Here is a 5248-nt window from a genome sequence, read left to right as displayed (position 1 = left end):
TACAGGCGTGTGCTACCACGCCTGGCTAATTTTTGATTTATTGTAGAGATGAGGTCTCACCAAGTTGCCCAGGTGGGTCTTGAATCTGCAGGCTCAGGCAATGCGCTCACCTCAGCATCCCAAGGCACGAGATTACAGGCTGAGACACCGAGCCCGACTGGTAACCACTATTTTTCTAACGTGAGTTATATATTCCTTCTCTTCCCACGACCTTTCCAATTATGTATGGTAAAATATATAGAATGATTGTTTATTTCTGACATTTCTAATGGCAAATTTTGGGAAAAGCTACATCTAAAAATTTCAATTGATATAACAGTAAAAATAATGAAATATCAGACATTATAAGAAGGAATAAATATAATTTTCTTTTAAAGAACTGTAAATTGTATGATTAACAATTTAGATGAGAAAAGGAGTTCTGAATAGCTAAGTTCATTATTTAACAATTTGCATTAAAATGTGAAACTGCTGAATAACACAAAAAGTTGTATCTTTAATATTTTGTCTTTTTTATTATGTCTAACAGAAAAAAGATTAAGATAAAGCTATAAATGTCTTTCAATAATAAGAATTAAAATATAATCAAACTTTTAAAAATCAGTGAAAACAAAAAAATTAACATAATTTCTTCAGAAAGAATGAACCCAACATTCATATAGTATTAATAAAAATTTAACGAAAAAAGACAGTAAAAAGTGAAATACTATCACTTTTCAAACAATATTTGTTTATTTTGTTTGTTTTTGTTTTTTGAGAAAGCAGGGCTTATTGAGATGACTAGAAGCTCCCACAATGGGAGGGAACCTGAAGGGGTTGCCTTGTTTTGTTTTTAGAATTATACTTCAAACACTGAAAAAGTATCCAACTAAACCAGAGTATACAAAATATATAGCCCTTACTCTGGAAAGCCTGAAGCCATAATGCTCCATATCTTTATAGCTCTACGAGGTACAAAAGAGCTCTATATAGGTTTACAGATTTATTTGCTGACTTACCACAAATAGCCTCAATTCATAATGTCATAACAACATAAGAATTTAATACTTGAGGTAGTTTAAGAGATTTGGTATTGTGATTATTATTAATATTTAGTAAATTCAAAATCATAAAACAAAAATGACCTGAATCCTTCCCTACTATGTCAACTAGAGCATATATTTGATTTTATAATTTGTCTGCAATTTAATCATTTATTCAGTGATAAATTTTGTTACTGCTATGGTAAAATGATCCCATTGACTTCTATTCCATTTCAGTTCAGGTAATCTTGACATTACATTGGTTAGTACCCTCTGTGTCAAAGACAATATTGATGACATAAAAAAGTTAATATTGATAACATAAAAAAGTTAATAAGAGTAAAGTACTGGATTAATTTCACAAGGTTGAGTAACTGAAAGCACTGATAATACTTCATAGGGTGCATTTATATAAAGGTTTAATAAAAGTAAACAATATGATACAGCAGGAGAAAGAATGCAAGAGCAATCAGGCACTCATGTCATTCTGTCATAGTTCCCCAGGGTCATTACTTAATTGTACATCATATGCTCAATAGTTCGATATGAAGCCCCAAGGAATGTGTGAAGAATCACGATTTCAGGGAAGCCAAACTCAAAAGACCACAGGTTCTTTTATAGTTAATTGGTCACACAAACAAATATGAATCAGTTAAATCAGGTTTAGGCCATAAATCTGTATATGCTTAAAAAAAAAAAGCTAGCCCAAGTCCCTGAAAGACAGCTTTAAACTTTCAAAAGTACATCAATAAGTAAATTGCTATTGCTCCTCATTCTTATCTTGATCAGAGGTCAGTATTAGCCTTCCAGGTATCTCTGAACTAAACATACAGCTTTTCCATACAGCTGAAAATAATTCAACCCTATTTACATAAGTATAGAATAAAATACTTCCTTGTGGGTCTAAGAAGATTTTCAGATAAAGATAGCATTTGGAATAGTAGAGAAGTACTATATTAAAAATTATACCTGATATTGTTTTAAAATCAAAAGTCCTGAAACCTCATATTTAAAAAAAATTGAAACTTCAGTGCAGACAACACAGTGAGACCCCTTATCAAACAACAACAACAGCAACAACAATAATATAATTTTAAAAAGTTAAAATACAAACAAGGTAAATAAGGAATTACAATAAAACTACAGTTTAAAATGCCCTACTTTTCTATTTTAAAAAATGGTAAATTTAGTTAGTTGATCCAATCCTCCTACTGAAAACAATTAAAGATTTTAGATAAAATAATATGATGGTTACTTTTAAGATTAACTTGACTGCATTCCAGGATGCACAGATAAGTAATAAAGTATTATTTCTGTATATGTGTGAGAGGATGTTTTTGGAAGAAATTGGCATTTGAATTGGTGGACTGAGTGGGGTAAACCCACCCTTACCCAATGTGGATGGACAACATATAATAGGCTGAGGGCCTGGAAAGAACAAAATGGCAGAGCAAAGGCAGCTTATCTCTCTCTTCTGAAGGTGACATGAACTTCAGGTTCTCTGTGTTTTGGACTCCAGGACTTGCACCCGAACCACTACCCCCAACTCCATTTTTGAGACCTTTGGTCTCAGACTGAGAACTGTACCAGCTTCCCTTGTTCCGAGGTGTTCTGAGTTGGACTAAGCTATGTTACTGGCTTCCCTGGTTCTCCAGTTTATAGATGATCTATTGTGGGACTTGTTAACTTCCATAATTGTGTGAGCCAATTTTCATAATAAATTCTCTCTCATCTCTCTCTCTCTCTCTCTCTCTCTCTCTCTCTCTCTCTCTCTCTCTCTCTCTCTCTCGTCTCTCTCTCTCCATTCATCCTATTGATTCTGTCTCCCTGGAGAATTTTGACTAATACAAATACTTATTAAAATATTACCTTAAGGATATTGCAGTTTTCACATAGTCACTATAATAATGATGTACAAGGCCAAAAGTGAAGAAAAAGTAAAAAAATAAAGAGCAGAGCACAGAATGAATTTTGGATCAAAGGACATTATCACTTGGTATATTTGTATTTGATTTTTGATGGCATTACAAGGTAAGTGGAAAAATAAACAAGCAATAACAAACAAACTCCCAAACAACAAAACAAACAAACCACCTAGGATATTTTCCACAATAGCTGGAACTTCTAAGTCTTTACCATCAAGTTAAGAAAAAGCCATAGGTAGACTTACCTTGATGTAGCTATTCATGACAAATTTGTCATAGCTGGATAGATAAAAAATTTTAACAGCTTGAATTTACTTCAAATAGTCTCAGATTGGTAGAATATCTAGATGTCTGACAGTATCAGTTATATATTCTCCCTGACAAAATGACATCTTTGGACTGTCCTCAAATTATTTCAATAATAGTTATATTTTTCATAGATATTGAGAAGCAAAAAAATGATAAATAAGAACTGGAAGAAATAATCCACAGAATAATATTAGCAAAGTCTTTAGAGTATCAGATTATAAATACAAACAGAATATGCACAGGATATAGCAAACCATAAAAAGCTATTTAGATTTTTAAATAAATTAAATAATATATCTAGAAAATAAAAATATAATAACTGTAATTAGAAATTGATTAGTTAGAGTTATAAACATTAGATATATTTGAAGAGAGAATTCATAAACTGGAAGATAGGCAAAAAGAAATTATTCATGCTGTAGCACAGAAAGACAAATAAGATAAAAAATGCAGAGACATGCTAAAAATTGTCAATAACAATCATAGAGGTTTTTGTTAGAATTTTAACAAACCAAACCTACTTTTAATTTGAGTCTAAATAAAAAGTAAGAAAAATTTACACTTGGACAATATGTAAATAGATATTTATTGAGATCTTCCAAAAAATATGAAGTAACTAGTTCAAATGTTCAAATATTCAACACATTTCAAGTAATATAAGTATTATCTTTTAAATAAACCTAAAGACATATCAAAATAAGACAAAAAAATTAAAAAGAGAACCGTTTTAAAACTGAGGCAAGAAATTACCTTCCGCGCAGTAATATATATTTACAGAAGACTTCTATACAAAGTCAAAGAACTCTAGAAAATGGAATGTGTTGAAGAAAAATAGCAGCCACATTAGAATTTTACACCTAGCAAAGTGACATCTTAAGGATAAAAATAGAATCAAGATATTTCTATGAAAACAAACAAAAAATAAACTGAGTATAACTCCATCAGAATTGTAAAGGCAATTATTAAGAATATAACTCAGGCAAAATGAATGTATTCCTACAGAGCATGTCTATGATGGAAAAACTGTTAAGGTGCAAAAAATATGGTAATTATGTAAGCAAAACTAATATACCCTCATGTATTAAAACAGTACAAATAATTTATAATGTGGAAAAAAATTATAATGTGCAATCATATACCTTTAAAATAGTTGACAAAATAACACAGAAGCCAGGAACTAGGTAAATTGTATAGTTATTTTAAGGTTTGAATATTTGTGCAAAAGGTGGATAAATACAAAGACTTAATTCAGATTGGGTACACTATATTTTTATATTAGAACCCCTAAAATCACTTCTAAATGATTAAGAACATGATGTATGATTTCCAAAAATATAGATAATTATGAGAATTATATAAAGCCATAGCATATTGAAAGAAATAAAAGAAAGTAGGAAAAGAAACATAAACTAAAGCATTTCAAAGATGTAGAAAAAATAAAATATATATTGATTAAAAGTGTCAGTAAATATACTGAGTATAAGTGAATTCATTATTTATTTTTAAAGTAGAAGACTTCAAATTCAATTAACATTTCCAAGCATATACTTTTATAAGACATAGAGAAATCATAAAGACAGTGAATATTACAAAAAATAAAACGATGACAAAATTTTTAAAGCTACCCAAAAGAAAGTTAGTAGCTAGTATAGTCATAATATTATCATACAAAATAGACACTAAGGGAAAATTTCATTCTGGACATGAATAGCTTAATTTTATAAATATTAAATGTATAACTTTCCAAAAAGCTAAGGCAATTTAAATTATGTATGCATCAAATATAGGTTTCAACTTCATAAAAAATAAATTTTCAAAACTACACACAAAAATAGACAAGTTTATAATGATAGTGAAATATTTCAAAGTACTTGCTCCAATAATTAAGGCAGTCAAAATATCAATAAAGATAACAAAATTATTAGGAATCTGACTTACCGAATACATATGTATGGGACACCATGCCTCAAAATTTCAAACTGCAAATGTTTT

Source organism: Carlito syrichta, unplaced genomic scaffold, assembly GCF_000164805.1.
Source record: "Carlito syrichta isolate Samal-C Ts95f unplaced genomic scaffold, Tarsius_syrichta-2.0.1 Scaffold311616, whole genome shotgun sequence".
Taxonomy (NCBI): domain Eukaryota; kingdom Metazoa; phylum Chordata; class Mammalia; order Primates; family Tarsiidae; genus Carlito; species Carlito syrichta.
The sequence above is the reverse complement of the archived record's forward strand: the minus strand, read 5'-3'. Positions refer to the sequence as shown.